Raw genomic sequence first — 18827 nt, forward strand, 5'->3', positions numbered from 1 at the left:
TTGGACTTGTGTCCCCATTGTCCATTGTGGCAGTGGGCTTTGGAAGTTACTTTGGCGTGTAGTGTCATGATGCTGCAGTGGTCTGCAAACACTGTCATCCTGGTGGAGCTCATGATTATTAAGTGCCAGCCATTCTATCAACCGAGGGGATATATAGCCATACTGCTGGCTGCTATATATATCCCTCCCAGCTCCAACAACAACAGAAGTGTGGCACTAAATGATCTGTATTGCAGCACATACAGTAAGCAGCAGACAACCCACCCCAGGCGCTTTTCTCATCTTGGCTGGAGATTTCCAATACATGCAAGAGGGACATCCAGGGGAAACAACACCTGGACTTTGTTACGCTTACACAGAGAGGAGTTTACAATGTCACACCTCCTGCACCTTGGTGCCTCACTGTCAATGGTACCCCAAATTGGCCTCCTCCACACAACAGTCATCAAGTCAAGAACTGTCCCATCCCCTACATTAAGTGCATCAATGTTGTAACAGTCACAAAGTCCATCACTGTCTACAGGCCATAACCAGAAGCCATGGCTGGACAGGAGAGGTCTACAGACTCTAAAGGCTTGGAATGCTGCCTTTACAGCTGGAATGAGGAGAGACCCACGGCACAGCTAGGAAAGCTACACATTCCTGGGCAGCTGGGAGACCCAACCTGTCTCCACAGCATCAGAGCAGACTAAGAGGCTACATGCTCCAAAAGGTTATCTCATCAGTTCAGCTGACAGCAGAGGAGCACTTGAAACCTGTAGCACCACAGACCGCCATCGGCTCCATATCACTGCTGAACAAGCTGAACACCTTTTTGTTTGCTTCTGAGCCGGTAAGGTGTACGTCGTGGCGATCTCTGACTACCACGCCCCCTCTAAGCCTTCCATTGGAGTAGATTATATAGCACTATCTATTCCTAAAGTGTGGTGATGCAGCATCTTGCTTCCCTCAAAGAACGCGGATTACATGCATAACCTGGAGAGCGTTATTTTTATTATTAGCTTGTTTTTATTTATTTTAATTTTTATCTTTAATGTAATTTAAATGTATTGATCATAGAGTAGATCTTTTCAGATAATTTATTAATATACTTTTAAAGACTGTAGTACCACATACGCCACGCATACATACATACATACATACATGCATACATGCGTACATACAGAATGACCCTAGCTTTGTAGAGCCCAAAGCAGAATTTTATTTGGGGCCCCCTCGGTGCCACTCCAATATGTCTAGTTGTTATTAAAGCATGTTTATTCACACAAATGATCTATGATCAGTTTTATTTGTTGTAGTGCGCTGCTTCGTCGTATATCATTTGTTTGCCTGGTATGATATGATATGATTTTCACTTTTGTGGAAATAATGCCAAAGGAACAACCGTAGTCGCTTAACATTAGTTTTATGAAATGCACCCTGCACATCAGACCCACATATTGAATCAATTCCCCTCCACCCCAAAGATGCGTACCAATTTTATGCTTTGAAGTCAGAGAGAAGGCAAGTTTAGAAAAATGTGAAATAATAAAATATATACATTATTGTATATTATGTATTCCTTTCATATTGTGGTTTTGTATAATTACTACTGTCCATCTGACATAATATATCAACACAATTAAATAAATAAAACAAAAAGTATTTCATATGTAGACTTCTCTTAGGGCCTCTGGTGACCACGGGACCCTAAAGCAGCTGTAGTTCTCTTATGCCTTGGAGCCCAGCTCTGCAGGAACATTACACAAACACACACACACACACACACACATACATACATTACATTATATATATATATATGTATATATATATATATATATATATATATATATATATATATATATATATATATATATATATATATATATAATTTTTAATAAAGCTATATCCAAAATGTGTTTTTATCTTTTAATCTTATAAACATTGTAGCCTTGAAGAGTTTAGTCTGTGTTCTTATAAACACAGGTTTCACCATCTTGGCATTTGATTTTTGAGTGTTATTAGTCATCTAAGCTATCAAACTCAGTCCATTCACTATGATTTATATGAAAATGTATTTTTGTTTATTAAAAAGTTGCTTTCAGTTTAGATGCATTTATTTATATTATTTTTTGTTGCATTATTCTATTTTTTCCTTGTATTTGCAGGTTGTGTACTTGAATGCAGCAAACAAATAACCACCAATTTTAGGAAAGTAAAAAAATATATTTCTAAAAACATTTATTATTTTTTTATCTCTTTTTAAAACAGGGTCAAGGAGACTAATGAGTGGAGGATGTATAATCTATGTCTCTCTTAACAAGTTCTATGTTTCTACAAAAATGCACTGAACAAATTGAAAGGAGAAATCTACAGTAAATTCATTATGTATTTTTTCAAAAGCTGCAGTCCATAACATTTTAGCATGCTAAATTTACAAAATGTATAAAATAACTAATGTACACCATACACTTACATTTCCAAATTGTGTGTTTGGCTTGTTATGAATCAGTACTGTACAGTGAGTACAGATTAGTTTGAGTAAATTGCTGCTGTGAAGCATCCCAGTACCTGGGCGTGTTTCATCGAGACGTAGACATAGAACATTCTTCCACACTGAGTTGTATTTATTAATGACTAAATTAACAAAAGTTATAGTCTGCAGCTTTAACTGTTAAATCTTACAGGACAAGAAGAGAAGCCATATATCTAGACTGGGACATGTAGACAGTGATTTTTTAATTTACTCCACATATTTGCTCAAAATTCAGCAGGTGTTTGGAGTGCCCTCAACCCATCCAAGCTCAAAGCCAGTTTATATTCTTTGATCGATGTCTAAATCTTCCAGGCATTATAAGAAGCTATTATGTCACCATCTAACCACTCCACATAGAATAGCGTACAAACAACCTCAACCACTAGATATGAAGTAATCGTTATGCCTCCAGCATACTTATTAGTCACCATGAATCTTGACATCACACTACAAATGCATTTAATCACACATTAGAAACAGTATAAGAAATGTTAATACATTTAGGTTTAAATCAGATGAGTAGTATATTTTTTAATTTAAACTAGAAAAAATACAGAAATAAAATGCAAATGTTTTACTTTCCTGCACTGTGTGGTTACTATTTATTTGCATTGAAGTACACAATACCGCAAGTACAAAAGGAAAAAACAATAATGCAACAGCCAGAAAAAACAAAAAAAAACATAAATACATTTAGATTTCCAATAAATAAAAATCACTTTCCACATATACATTTATATTAGATGGACTGTTTAATAACATTTTGATAAATCAATTGCAAACCTTAATTGAAACTTTGGTTTTATAGGAACACAGACTAACTTTCTAATATTGTGGTGCTGTATCTGATTTGCAAAATTAAAGATAAAAATACATTTTGATTAATTTCATTCTTATAGTTTTACACACACGATGAATGTTTGTATGTATGTATGCTCTTGGCGTGTGTCTGTATTATGATACAGTCTTTAAAAGAAGTATATTAATAGAGTATTTGAGAAAAAGTATCTTACTGTATGAACAATGCATTAAATTGCATTACTAAATAAAAACTCATGAATCATCAGCTAATGAAACAATAACAGGCATATGTTTGGTGCAATAATTCCAAGTCCCAGCTCAAGTGTACCATGGATGTTTCTCAAGTACCAGTAATGCCTTAAAAATCCTTAAATAATTTATAGGCAGATCCTTTTAGCATGTTTCAATGATGCTTAGTAATGATGCTAGAGTGGTCAAGAATAAGTCAATTTTCTTCTTTGATTCATCTGTCCTCATTTCCTTTCCTTTTATATTTTCTTCATCTCCTAAGAAAATTGGGTATTTAAGACACTGAGGAAAGGAAACAAGAATACACAAATAAGAAATGAGAAGCACCCCAAGAATCATCTTAGCCACAGGCATCCAATAGCCTGGGACAAGGAGAATAACCAATAACATTTGAAGGAGCACTGAAATGATGATGTATCCCTTAACCATTTCTCCTGTGTTTTTCCTCCTTCTCTATTTTGCTCAGAACAAGAACCACCTGAAGTAGACAACCACTAATCTATTTCATTACATCACTGTAATGAGATATCCACCTCACAATGAGTCTCTGGGTTTGAAAAGTCTTTCCCGTTTAGATTTGTGAAAAAGTGCTAGTTCCCAAATACAGGTGCATCCCCACATTTTTGGGGTGTAATCTTATAGATTGTTCCTGCACGACTATATCCTGTCTCTTACGGGAGAATTCAGGACTACACAGCACACATTAGAAGAGATGATACCAGCCACTTAAGAGGACTTCAGCCAAGCTGACTCTGGGGGTGTTTTCACCACTTGGAGTCCTGCTGAAACAATCGGACCCAGACCCTTTTAATTGGACTCAAGAGAGTGGGACTCAAGTTTTCAAAGGCGAAAGTTTTTCTTTGTGGTTCACACTGTGGCTGTTCCTGGAAAGAGAACTCTGAACCTTTTGAGGTCCACTTAAGCAGGAGATGGTGTCTCAGACCTCTTTGTGTTCAAGACTGCTGTATTTTGGATGCTGATATCATGGCCTCGAGCCACTGGATTATTTTCATCTTTCACACAAAAATATAAGTTTTGTATACCTTTGTAATATTTAGTTTGAATTGTTTACTTTATGTAATCATGTTTATCTTAAACACACATTCTACAGGATTTTTAAACTCAAATTGAAGACTTTATAAGCCTGTTTTATAAGACCTGAACAGAAAAATATAATCATGAATTTTCTTAAAATGTGTCTTGACAAATTAAAAAAAACAGCTCTCAAAGGTAAGAAACAAACTAAATAAATGGTCTTTAAGGATTTTATTCTAGCAAGAAGGTCAGACAGTCATGCATAAACACACAGTTTGCTGCAGAGTGCACAAAGACAACAGCATGGCCCTGCTTTTTTATACTTTGTCTCACCCCTCAAGGTTACCATTCTCAACAACAGTAATTTTTCACACACATGAGTAGGAGATAGAAAAAAGTACATTCAATTGCCTTTTTAAAGATGCCTCCCAGTATAGGTAACCCCCAGTATCACCATCCTTCTCCCTATGGTATAGTAGACCCTAAAGGTTGTATCTCTGTGAGGACTCATAGCTTAAGTTGAGATTGTCTCAACAAAGACACATGGTCTGCCTAAAGCAGGCTGGGACTGTCCAAGGAGGCTCAACATACACAAGCCATTGGGGTCTGACCTTTCCACAGGCTGCCTTGTGAACGAGCACATGTCCAGAGCTCTCGCAGGACACACATAGTTCAGATTCTTCTAAGTTAGGGTCCTGAAAGGGAGGAGGATGAGAATGCCTGTAGCAACGATGGGGGCATAGTGCAGAAGTAGTAGGACCTTCGGCTGTGTAACCCACTGTAGCACCACTGCCAGGTCCTACATGGGGACACGATTCGATCGCTGGCAGTCTCCCTACCTCGAGCACAGTGGGAGGAAGCGTAAATACTTATTAGTGTTTACCCACATTGAACGGTGAATGATAAGCTCCATAAAGCTGCTAGCATGCACCTTCAGTGTGAGTGGGATAACTTGCAGAAAATCTAGCCTGCAGATACTCCATAATTGTACCAACTGGGCAGTTTAACTGGATCTTGCTGGCGAAATAAGGTAAAGAACTTCCACTTCCAGGCATACAGTTTCTTGCTGATGGAGTTCTGAGGTTGGAGCAAAGTCTCTACTACCTCGGCTGGGAGACTAGAAGCTATGGAGCGGTCTCCAGGAACAGGGATGATCAGTTCACAGATTGCGTGGCTGAGTGGCCACTCATGACTGCTGCCCCAACCAGTGAAGGACGCATCTGTCACTAGCATCATGCTGCGACAAGGAGCCTCCCAAAATAGGCCCTAATTCAGAAACCAAGGTTTACTCCACATATCTAAGGCTTGCACACATTGTCAGAAGACCTGGAATGCAGTGAGGAACAATGGAATGCCACCGCTTGAACACTTGTCTAATTGCATCTGCCGACAGTCATGTTTGCTGAACTCACCGAAGGCATGCACCAGCTCTTTCAGCAGGTCTGTCTGGCTTGCGTGCATGACACATCTTGCAGTGTGCAGACACATACCAGCATGACCCACTACTGAGCTGTCTGATAGAGAGCTTGCGAGTTTCCTGTTCAACATGTGGCATTGCCTTACTCCTCATACTGGGGTTGGAGGACTTGACAGAAAGAAGAGATAGATGAGATTGAGATGGTTTGATAATCCCCACGTGATCCCTCTTCTCCTTAGGACATAAGACTCATGTTGGACATATGCAGTTGAAACAGACACACAGAGAGTTTAGATCAGAGTGACAGAAAGCTGATGCTCATTGTCTTTATGCATTCTGCTGGCTGACGTCACCGCCCAGGGGTAAATTCTCATAGTGTTTTATGACGCAGTTTGAGTTCCCGAAATGGAATACTTTTCATCCTTATTACATTAACAAATTCAGAAACATAATCAAGAAGTGTTCATGATTATCATACACTATTTATTTATTTCATATGGTCTGTTTGAAATCACTATTATTGATTTGGATACTTAGCCTTGACTTTGGTTAAATTAAGTCTACTTTAGCAAATGTGAAAATGCATACAATCACAATTGTTCACAATATTTCATGCTCTTGACTGCAATGAAATACCCGTACTCTTTTGGAATCAGTGACTGACAGCTGGATTATGACACAATTTCCCAAATTATCATTTGAATCTTAAAAATTTGAACTTCTTACTAACAAGAGCTTTTTATTATGAATAGCATATCGTCTCATCAACCTTGGACTGCTTGATAGCCTTCTGGACACAGTCTGCCAGCCCAAGAGGGGAGCCACTGAAGACGGAGGCCAGCTCGAGGTCCTCACCAGCGCACCGTTCTTCTGGCCTCAGATAGCGGAGAGATGGTGAGTCACCCTCCGTCATGATTCCTCTGCCCATCATAGAGATTTCCCGGGAGCCGAAGCCTGTAGAAGGGAAAGCTGCAGCACCTGGTTTGTCATTTCTCTGATGTCTCTATGCTTCCCAGGGAGACCACCATCCTGCAGCATGACATCCGGACACATCATCCGGCAGCCAATCTCACCTTGTCCTCGAGGCTCATCATCAGCATGGCAAAGGAGAAATCCAACAAATGTTGTGACAAGCATCTGTGACAGCATCACCCTGAAATGGACGAGGAAAGTACCTGGATTGGACCATCACAAGCTGATCGCACCAGCTGCAGCCTATTAGGACTCAGCTGCAGATAAGCCACATGAGCCTTGCCATAGACTGAGAAACCTCTCCATGAAGGAAAGAACTAATGCTTATTCTCATTTTACCTCTGGACAGCTACCGCCTGAGCACAGTCTGACCCACTGCACCGAGCACCCCCTGAACTTTCACTTTTAAATAAAATACACCTCCAAGGCACTGTTAATGGGTTCAGTAATTTAGCAAGTAATTTAGCATGTAGCAAGGTCAACATTAAGTGACTTCAATTGTGAGTAGCACCCAGAGACAATCAATTGTGAAGGGATTTAATAAAAGAGACTATAGATAACATACAACACATTAACAAACACATATACATAGGATAAAGAAAGTAAGGAAGAGAGAGAGAGGAGAAGAATGGCAGTATTTCACATCAATTAACCACAACCTAGTGAGAATCATCAAAGAATCAAAAATTCAGTTTAGTTTTTATTATGCAAAAGAATCCTGATGCGCTAGACAGAAGTTCTCTTTATGATTTCTTTATGTGTGTGCTGAGGTTCCTCTGGTTCCTCTTGAAGGTAGGAAAGTCTACAGCAGAGATGGCAAAGTTATTTAAAGGTAACTACCAGAAGGTTGGACTCCAAGAGTTGAGTCTGTAGAGTATCCTGGTCGGAAAAGAAGCTGCGTTGAATAGTCAGTGTTTGGGATTATTTAATAGTTCCCTGACACATCCACTGTTTGGAGTGGAATTGCCAGTCAGGGCATGGACTTTGAATGGTAGAAAGTCTCTTTGTTTGTTTTTATGGCCCATTAGGCATCTTTATTGCTGGTCTGGAGAGTTGGAGCAACTTTTTATTCCAAAACACAGTAAAATGATATGATGCACTTTGTGATTCTATAAGGTAAATCATCATTTGAGGGATAATGAGAGGATCATTTTGATACCAAGAAAGAACCTCTAGAAGATATCAAAGTAGAGATAACGAATACATAGACATGAATATAGGTATTTAGAGTCTAACTAAAGCAAATAAAGAGTTGTAATTACGATAATGAAATAAACGCAGGCATTGCATACAGCTTTGCTGACACATTGGTAAACACGTTTCTCCTTAGAAAACTGAAGCCAGAATCTGTAGACTGAATACTGTGCAGAAGGTCCTACAGCTAAAGGCAAAAATATAGCAAAAATAGCCATTGCCGCCTTGCCTTTTAGAGCCAATCACAACAGCCTAACAATAATGATAATAATAGATAGTACCTGGTCTAGGTTTCTGCACTGAAAGGACCTGAAAAGCTAGCAAAGAGATGTTCAATTTATAATGCAAATGTATTTCTGCAAGGTCCATCCTGCAGCCAAGCAGATTTCCTATAAACATATAGTGACCCGTTGCCCACGCCCAGGAGGAAGTGATGAAGTCACTATTCTTAATGTGCCATAAGCCAAGGCTATTGCACCCATTAGTGTGACCACTGTGCTGTTCTGAGAGCCTGATATTCTTGCGCACAGGAAAAGCGGCTGTGGAGGGAGGCATTGTTTTGAGCAAGAGGACCTTGAGTGAGGCTGAATTTAGCGGTTAGCTTAATCTGCCCTCAGCTATCAACTAGGAGCAGTGGTTCCCAAATCAGGTGCCGGCACTAAGGGAGTGCACGTGGAGATCTTTTGAGGTGCCGCCAAAATTTCAACAAAATTTTTTTATTAAGGCAGAATCAGTAAACAGTATTCTCATATCATCTAGGACTAGGTATAAGGTGTTGTTACATGCAAACTCTCGAAATGAAACAAATAAATAAATAATAATAAAAAGCTAAGGAGATTTTAAATATCTATTTCCCTTATAAGGGTGCCGGAACTTTTGAAAGGCTTTCCAAGGGTGCCTCAAACAAGAAAAAAGGTTGGGAACCACTGAACTAGAGGAACGCTTGTACTTGTAACAAAACACAAAACATTTTTGGTTGATAAAGAAGGTGCGCCATTCTAAACACAGTTGCTGTTGCAGTTGTCTAAGTAGGTTTGGCGAGGGTTTTGTTAGCCTTTAACAGTGTGGCTGCATGAGAATGGGAGAGCTGGGCAGGTGTTGCCGGTGGTTGGTCTAAAGAAGAATTTATTTCTGATAAGCAGTTAATAAAACTAGCCTAAAATGTCATGGATAATTCTGACTAAAATAGACTACAAAATGACTTTTGGTCTAGAGACTACCTTATTACAGGTGAAAGTTTGCTAATTTAACTATTCCTGCACATACAGTACACAAAATATTTTTATTTACAAAATTATAGTAATTCACTCAAAATGTTTTTTTTTCATGTTCCAAATGTTGTAGTATATTATTTTTTTACTTTTATTTATATAGCACTTTTAATAATACAGATTGTCTCAAAGCACTAAACAGTATCAAATAAGACAAAATAATGATAGGATGTTATAATGACGTACATTAAATAATTTGTTAAATGCAGAGACGGTCTTTGTAATCAAATCAACGATAATAGCTAGAAAGTAAGTGCCCCAACTAAGCAAGCCAGAGGTAACAGTGGCAAAGAATCAAAACCCCATTCATACAGAATGGGGAAAACCTAGGGAAACCAGGCTGAGTTGGGACCAGTTCTCCTCTAGCCGACACACAGCACTTAATTTCCAGTTCAAACACAGTTTTAAACGCAGCTATATCAGATTGTGCAACAGACTTTTTTGTGTGTGTTCTGGAATCAGATGAACGTGATTGGAATCAGATGAACTTAAAGATGTGTCTTTAACCTGGATTTAAACTATAGAGTGTGTCTGCTTCCTGAACCGCATTAGGAGATTGTTCCAGAATTTGGGTGCTAGATAGGAAAGGATCTGCCGCCACAGTCGACATTTTTTGATATTTTAGGTATTCTAGGTAATTTTGAGAATGCAGCGGACGTGCAGAACTATAATGTGATAAGAGATCACTCAAGTATTGAAGTGCTAAACCATTCAGGGCTGTATAAGTTATTAAGATTTTAAAAATCTATCCAATGTTTGATAGGAGCCAGTGCAGTGTTGACAGAACCGGGCTAATATGATCATACATTCTGGTTCCAGTGAAGTTTGTTTCCAGAACAACTACCAAATAAAGCATTACATAATCTAACTCAACATCATAAATGCATTAATTAAAATTTCTGCATTTGACGTTGAGAGCATAGGGTCGTAATTTGGGTATATTTTTTGAGATGGAAAAACACAGTGTTACAGATGCTAGAAACATGGTTTTCCAAGGAAAGATTGCTGTCAAACAGCACACCCAGGTTCCTAATTGATGAAGAAAAATTAAGAGCAGTCATCAAGAATTAAACGGTGATCTAGATTATTACATGTGGGGCAATAGTTAGCACCTCGTTTTTTCCCAAATGAAGCATTAAGATGTTTCTTATCATCTAGTTTTTTATATTGCCTATGCATTCTGTTACTTTCTCAATTTGGTTTGTATCATAATTTGATATAGAGAACTGAGAAGGATAAATAGAAGATTTAGATGTTAATAAGTTGAGATGTTCATAATTGGACGGTTTGCCATTTTGAAGGATGAAGATGAAGGTATCTGAGGAATAAATAGTAATCTCTGAAAAACGGGAGTGGATAACCTAGGAGGTAATGCGGGTAGGACAGAGATTGAGCATCGTAATAAACTGGAGAATACTAGTGTGAACAACGCACTAGTTTGGATAGCTTGATTAGACATAGGCTAAGTAGGTTTGGCTTAGGCTTGAAAGAGTTTAAGAGTGAATGAACATAAGAAATTGAGTATTGAAGGCAGCATGTCAGCTGACAGGAAGGAAGCGTGACGGTGATGCCTAAACTCTACTGGGCGGTATGAGGTTTTCTGCTCTGAATATAGTGGGAAAACTATACACTATACACTAACTCTGATTTGTGTGGAAAATTCTGATAGTAGTGGTGCAATGGAGGTGAAACAATAGGAAGTCGCCCATGGGGTGAAAGGCATCTGGTAATATGTAGTTGTTGGAAGAATCCAGCAAGAATTTTAGAATCTTTAGAATGGGAGTTGAAAATCCTAGAGCAGGTTGTACAACTGAACGTAATGTATACAGCATATTAATAATAGGAACCTTTCTGGGGCCTTTCCATAGGACCCACAAGGGACTGGATAGATAGCTTGAGATTTTAAGACATTGGTGGTATCAGCTTGGCCAACCAGGTTCCATGGCCTGCTAGACAACATGTTTGTGAGCTCTTAAGAAGAGCTGAAAGGGGTGAAGCTGTAAAAATAAGCAGTTGAAAACTAGTTTGAATAAGAAGGATGGTTAAGAATGAAGGAGACAATATCTGGATGTGCTTAGCTTGGTTTATAGCGTGCTTTTTGGGTGTACAGCCGCTGAGACAAGAGGAGGGTGATGAGCTGCTGAGGCTGGCTGAGTAGTTGGCATAGCTGTGGCTATGTGTATAGGCTGTAGATGGAATGATGGAAATGTATTGATGGAAGGAAGGATGGAAGGAGGTTGGACAGTCCAGACAGGCCTGCGTGCCTTGAGGTGCTGGATGAGGCATCTGAGCTGTACTAGTCGTTGTCTGAGACTATTAAATTTCAGGATTATATCACTAAATAGTTTAAATAGAGTAGAGGAGAATGTTTGAATGAAAGAATGTTTATGAGGGTTTTGAACAAGCTGCTACAATGGGGATTGCTCCGTGTAGCATTGCTCTTCCATTTATCACTCTCTTTTCTTTTAGTGATCAAATATAATTTATAATTATCTACATACCACTGATACTATCTATCAGTTCTATCAAGTTCTTAATCTTCTCCATAATATAAGTGATTACGGTGAAATTGAGACCAATTTACCAAACATGAAAGTGAAGAACAATAGGTTCATAAGACACATGACATATAATGCCTTATTTTTAATGAACTTTAAACCAAGTCTTTGGGCAGAAGGAGGAAGCAGGAAGAGCAGAGGTGAAGAGGGTGTCATAAAACACAACAGGGGTGGTGTTGTTTACTCTCTCTTTTGAAGTCCTTTTTGTTCCTTTGGATATCCCTTCTCAGATTAGTCTTATTGCATTTACAGGTTTTTGATTCACCTCCTTACACCTCCTTTTGGGTCTCTAAACGTGTTCCAGCCAGGTGTGACACTGGAGCACGGGAACCTAAAGACCAAAAAGGTTTATACAACCACATTTGGGATCTCTTTGTCTGCTCTGAGTATATAAGGAAAGTGACAAACACAACAAGGCGCGATTCTGTAGCCAGATCGGCCCGTAGTGTGGTGTGTGTCCTCATACACCACACTATGTACTTTTAAAGACCAGGTATAATGACCTTTTAAGTTTGTTTTATTTTGTTTTGTGTTATTTTTGTACTGCTGATAAGTTCTGCAAATGTCTATGAATTATACCAATTTGGAACCCATTCTTGCCTGGCAAAATAAACATTAATCTTGCTTAACTTATGTTGTCTGAAATAACTTTTCGTGCATGCGCGCTGAGTGGTGCAGATGTCCGAACTCACCAGTCAACTCCAACATCTCGCGGACGCCCACTGCGCCACCCCACCGCCCGCCTTCCCGCTTCTCTATCAGCGTGACTCAGCGCGACGCACTGCTGCCCGACGACACGAAGTATATAATGGTGAGCCTAATTTTGCAGATCGCTTTTAGTTAAGTGCTCAATGTTTTTTCTACTTCAGCCACAGACTTTTGCTACTGAAGAGTCCAAGGTAGCATTGGTACTCACCTGTTGTCCGGGAAGGCAGCCTTATGGGGAACGGCGGTGTGGGAGAATCGCCATCCTGTTGTTCCTCGTTCCAAGCACTGTCTGAGGAGATGAAAAAGAGTTTTGAGCGTGCAGTAGTTGGGCGTGAGGCGGCACGCGAGACTGGCCGATCTCCGTCAGGGTGAAAAGATCTGTGTCGGACTTTTCCATCGAGTTCGAACCCTGTCGGCTGAGTGCAAATGGAACGAGGGAGGCGCAGTGGGGACATGTTCCTGCATGGGTTGGCTGACCGGATCCAGAGAGATTTTTACCTTTGGAGTTACCCAACAGCCTGGATGGACTGATTGATCTTGCCCCTCCCGTGTGGATTCGGCGATTACAGCAACGTGACCAGCGAGCATGTCGTCAGCGATTACCACCTGTTACGGATTTTCTCCTGTGGACTCTAGATGCATGTTCAGTCACTCACCGGACAATCAACCCATGCAGGTTGGTAGAGCCTCGGCTTTCCCGGGAGGAGAGATCGTCGTGAGAGCCAAAGGACTTTGTATGTACTGTGGGACATCGGGCCATTTTTTGGTGGATTGACCGGTAAAGCACAAGCCCGGCAGTAGAGGTGAGGTTACTGTCGGGTGGAGTATCACTAAACAAATCCTCAACCACCACCCTCCTCCGGTAAGACTGCAGTGGGCAGACAGAAGACACATGACTGTTCGGCCATGCTGGACTGGGTAACCTTTTGGACCCGAACTCTTGCCTTCAACTCCACATTCCACTGTCTCCCTACGTCACAAGGTCTCTGTCAGTTTGCCCTCAATGGACAAGCCCTTCCTGACATCACTCACTCCACTATATTTGTCACACTGGTCACATCTGGAAATCATACAGAGACAATTAAATTTCTATTGACTGATTCCTGTCTATCCCTGTGGTGCTTGGCCATCCCTGGCTGGTTCGGCATAACCCTAGGGTCAATTGGGGCCAGAGTTCAATCACGGCGTGGAGGCGAGAACTGTTATGCCTCTTTGTCTTGTGTCTGCTTGTTCTCCTGTGTCTTGTGTTTCCCGTTTCAGGATGGCGGCGGTGAATCTGTCAACGTGCCCAAGGAGTACCTCGACCTGAAGGAAGTGTTCAGTAAGTCCCAGGCTGCTTCTCTTCCTCCACATCGTCCCTATGACTGTGCGATAGATCTAGTTCCAGAATGCGTCTCCGCCTAAAGGCAGGTTATACTCACTTTCAGTTCCTAGAAAGGAGGCCATGGAAAATATATTTCTGATTCTCTAGCAGCCGGATCATTCGACCCTTCTTCTTCTCCAGCGGGGGCAGGATTTTTTTGTCGCGAAGAAGGATGGCTCTCTGCGACCTTGCATTGATTACGAGGGCTTGAATAACATCACGGTAAAGAACACCTATCCTTTGCCGTTGATGTCTTCAGCATTCGAGAGAGGATTGCGGGAGCATCCATCTTCACCAAGTTAGATTTGCGTGCGCCTACCATTTGGTCATAAAGGAGGAGGATGAGTGGAAAACTGCCTTTAATACCCAGGAGGCATTGTTTGGAGTATCTGGTCATGCCGTTTGGGCTGTCTAATTGCCCACGCAGATTTTCCAAGCTTTTCGTCAATGATGTGCTGAGAGACATGGTAGATCAGTTCATATATATGTCTACCTGGATGACATATTGATTTTCTTCATCTCTCCATGAACATGTGCAGCACGTCAGGCGAGTGCTCCAAAGGCTGTTGAGAGAATGGGCTTTTGTCAAAGCGGAGAAGTGCGCGTTCCATGCACAGTCAGTTCCCTTTTTGGGGTACATCGTCTCGGCCGAGGTCGCATGGACCCGACAAGATCAAGGCTGTGGTGAATTAGCCAACCCCTGATTCCCGTAAGGCCCCTGCAGAGGTTTTCTGGGTTTGCCAATTTCTACCCGACGTTTTATTCGTAATTTGACCAACTAGCCGCTCCTCTGGCAGCCTTGACCTCCGCAAGGCGGCGTTCAGGTGGTCAATGCAGCTGAAGCTGCATTTGCCAAATCTAAAGTGCCGCTGTTTGGCTCCCCATTCTTACAACCCCTGATCCCACACGTCAGTTTGTGGTGGAGGGTCGACGCCTCAGAGGTGGGGGTAGGTGCGGTGCTGTCCCAGCAGGCTTCCTCGGATGATAAGATGCACCCCTGCGTGTTTTTCTCCCATCGATTATCCCCTGCTGAGCATAATTATGACATTGGTAACAGAGAGAGTTGTTGGCGGTTAAGCTTGCTTTGGAGGAATAGGCGTCATTGGTTAGAAGGGTGGGGTACCTTTCATCGTCTGGACCGATCATAAAAACTTAAGAGTACATCAGATCCGCTAAACGCCTCAACTCCAGGCAGGCTCGGTGGGCACTATTTTTGGTCGTTTTGATTTCGCTGTCATACCGCCCGGGTCCAAAAACATCAAACCCGATCGCTGTCCCGTGTCTTTGATTCTTCAGAACGCCTGTCGTCTCCTGAGTGCATACTACCTGAGAAACTCATTGTTTCTACACTCACGTGGAAGATCGAATCGAAGGTTGCACAGCCTTAGAAGGAGTGCGCCTCCATCCGGTGCCCACCGAACGGTTATTAGTGCCTGAGGGGTTAAGGTCCGGCGTTATCCGGTGGGGTCATTGTTCCAATGTGGCTTGCCATCCAGGAAGTGGGCGCACTAGGTTTCTAGTTAACCAGCGATTCTGGTGGCCCGCCATGGCTCGGGACATTCAGGATTTTGTTTTTGGCCTGTTCAGTCTGCGCTCGTGGTAAGACTTTCCAATCGACCCCAGAGGATTACTTCAACCGCTGTCTGTCCCGCCGAGACCCTGGTCCCACATCGCGCTAGATTTCGTGGCGGCCCTCCCGCCCTCCTGGACTTGTCTGGTTGTTTTGACCGTAGTGGACCAGTTCTCGAAGGCGGCTCATTTCATCCCCCTTACCTAAATTACCATCTGCTAAGGAGACAAGCGGTTACTGTCGTTGATCACGCGTCTTCGCATTCATGGCCTCCCGATGGGCGTGGTTTCCGACAAGGGGACCCCAGGTTGTATCAAATTTTGGAAGAGAGTTTTGTCGTTTGCTGGGGGCGAGCGTCAGTCTGTCTTCTGGTTTCCATCCTCAGAGCAACGGCCAGACTGAGCGGGCTAACCAGGATCTGGAAAGGGTGTTGCGACGTTTGGTGGCGCAGAATCCCGCTTCCTGGTGTCAACAACTCTCGTGGGTTGAGAATGCGCACATAACTTCGTTACCAGTGTCATCCACGGGTCTCTCACCATTTGAATGTAGTCTAAGGTACCAGCCACCTATCTTTCCTAGTCTGGAATCCTAAGTCGCGGTTCCCTCTGCCCACGCATTCGTCCAGAGGTGCCGTCGCACTTGGAGAAGGGCCCGAGAGACCCTCCTCCGGGTGGGACGGTGCACTAAGGCTCAGGCCGATCGCCACCGGTCAAAGCCTTCTGTATATGTCATTGGTCAAAGGTGTGGCTTTCAACTAGAATATTCCTCTCCGCCCGTCCGCCAACTGTAATAAACTGCTCCCAAATTCATTGGCCGTTTTCTGTCACCAAAGTTCTTAGTCCGGTGACAGTCCGCCTCAAACTTCCTCCAGCGTACAGGAGAATTCATCCCGTGTTTCATGTTTCTAAATTAAAACCTGTTTTTCATTCACCCCTTAATCCGCCGGTTCCTCCACCGCCGCGTCTCGTAGATGGGGAACCAACATATTCGATCAATCGCATTCTGGACTCAAGGCGGAGGGGACGTGGATTCCAGTACCTGGTGGACTGGGAAGGTTACGGTCCAGAGAAGAGAAGTTAGGTTCCTGCCAGGACATTCTGGATCACTCTCTTGCTCGATGATTACAATCAACGGGTAGAGTTGGCTGGGGCGCCAGAGGGCGCTCTTAGGAGAGGGGGTACTGTCACGAGTTCATGGATTCATTGTCTCATCTTGTGTCTGTTTGTTATGTGCTGAGTGTTGGGTGTGTCTAAGTTCATGATTGCGATCTGATCAGCCCCAGCTGTGGCTCATTATTTGGGCTATTTAAGACCTGCTAACACCACTCTCATTGTCAGATCCTCACCGTTGTCCTGAGTTCCTGTTCTGTCCGTTCCTGTTCTGATGTTGCTCTGTTTGTCGGTCTGCTTCGGTCTGCTTCGGAGGATTACGCTTGGATTGCGCTTGGATTGGCTGCCCATTGCGTCCCTGCACTGCTTTCCATCCTCGCTGCCACAGCTCCATCGCCATCAGTGACTTTCTCTCTTGTTTATCTTATAATAAACTGTCGTTCCACCGCTATTGAATCCTTCTCTTGATTTTCGTGATAAAAGGGGTCCCTTACACAAGTATGGTAGAACCATCACTTCCACCAAAAGTGTGCTTTCTAAGTAATCTCCTGACTTATATCAATTCCTTAGCACATCAATACAACACAAAAATTTGTGTTATAACAAGTACTATGATATGATATAACAGATACTATACATTGTCTTTTTCTAGCACTTTAGATACAGTTGCTCCTTTACAGTTGCTCCAATCGAACTCTGTGGTATAATGACAACACGCATAACCTAAAGAGGCAGCTTGGAAAATGGAGCGCAGGTGGAGAAAAACAAAATTAGAAGTATTTCATATTGCCTGTCAGGGAAAGTATCCTATCATACAGAAAAGCATTTAAAATGGCTAGATCTGATTATTTTACATCAGAAAACAAACACAACCCCAGTATTTATTCAATATAGTGACCAAATTAACACAAAATTAAAGTGTCAACAGTTGCTAACATTCCTAACAAGAGTACAGCAGTAATGATTTCATGAACTACTTTACTTCCAAGATTTATACTATCAGAGATAAAATTTTAACTATGCAGCCGACAGATACAGTTTCACATCGGATAGTGAACTATAGATCCCCTGAGGAAAAATTACACTCATTCTCTGTTATAGGAGAGGAAGAATTATACAAACTTGTTATATCATCTAAACCGGCAACATGTATGTTAGACCATATTCCATCTAAACTATTAAAAGATATGCTTCCAGAAGTCATAGATCCTATTTTGACTATTATTAAATCATCATTGTCATTAGGATATGTCCTTAAAAGCCTCAAACTGGCTGTAGTTAAACCTGAAAGTCAAAACTGAAAGTAAATTACAGAACAATCTCTAATATCCCTTTTCTCTCAAGAAACTATGGATACTAGAAAAGGTAATATCCTCACAACTATGTTCATTCTTAGAAAAATGGTATCTGCAATGATCTCCAATCAGGATTTAGACCGTACCATAGTTACTAATGACCTGCTTCTATCATCTCATCATGGTTGTATCTTGTTATTAGTGCTATTAGATCTCAGCTATACTACTATAATACTATACTACCGATCACAACATTCTCTTGAAGAGACTAGAAAATTATGTTGGCATTAGTGGAAATGCGTTACCATGGTTCAAATCATATTTATCTGACCGCTATCAGTTTGTAGCAGTAAATGAGGATAGTATCATATCGCTCAGTGAAATATGGAGTACCTTTTTCCATCTTATAAACATATCCAAATTATGACCTATGCTTCTGCTTCTGTCGGTTCTGTCAACACTGCATTGGATCCCTAACAAACATTGGATAGATTTAAAATCTTATTAATTACCTATAAAGCCCTGAATAGTTTAGCTCCTCAATACTTGAGCTCTTATCACATTATAGTCCTGCACCCCTGCTGTGTTTTAAAAACTCTGGCCATTTGATAATAGCAAGAATATCAAAATTGACTGCGGGTGGCAGATCCTTTCCCTATCTAGCACCCAAACTTTGGAGACAATCTCCCTAACTCTGTTAGGAAGCAGACACACTCTGTCAGTTTTATCTAGATTAAAGAACACATCTTTTTAACCAAGCCCACACATAA

This window comes from Puntigrus tetrazona, chromosome 7 (assembly GCF_018831695.1).
Source record: "Puntigrus tetrazona isolate hp1 chromosome 7, ASM1883169v1, whole genome shotgun sequence".
NCBI lineage: Eukaryota > Metazoa > Chordata > Actinopteri > Cypriniformes > Cyprinidae > Puntigrus > Puntigrus tetrazona.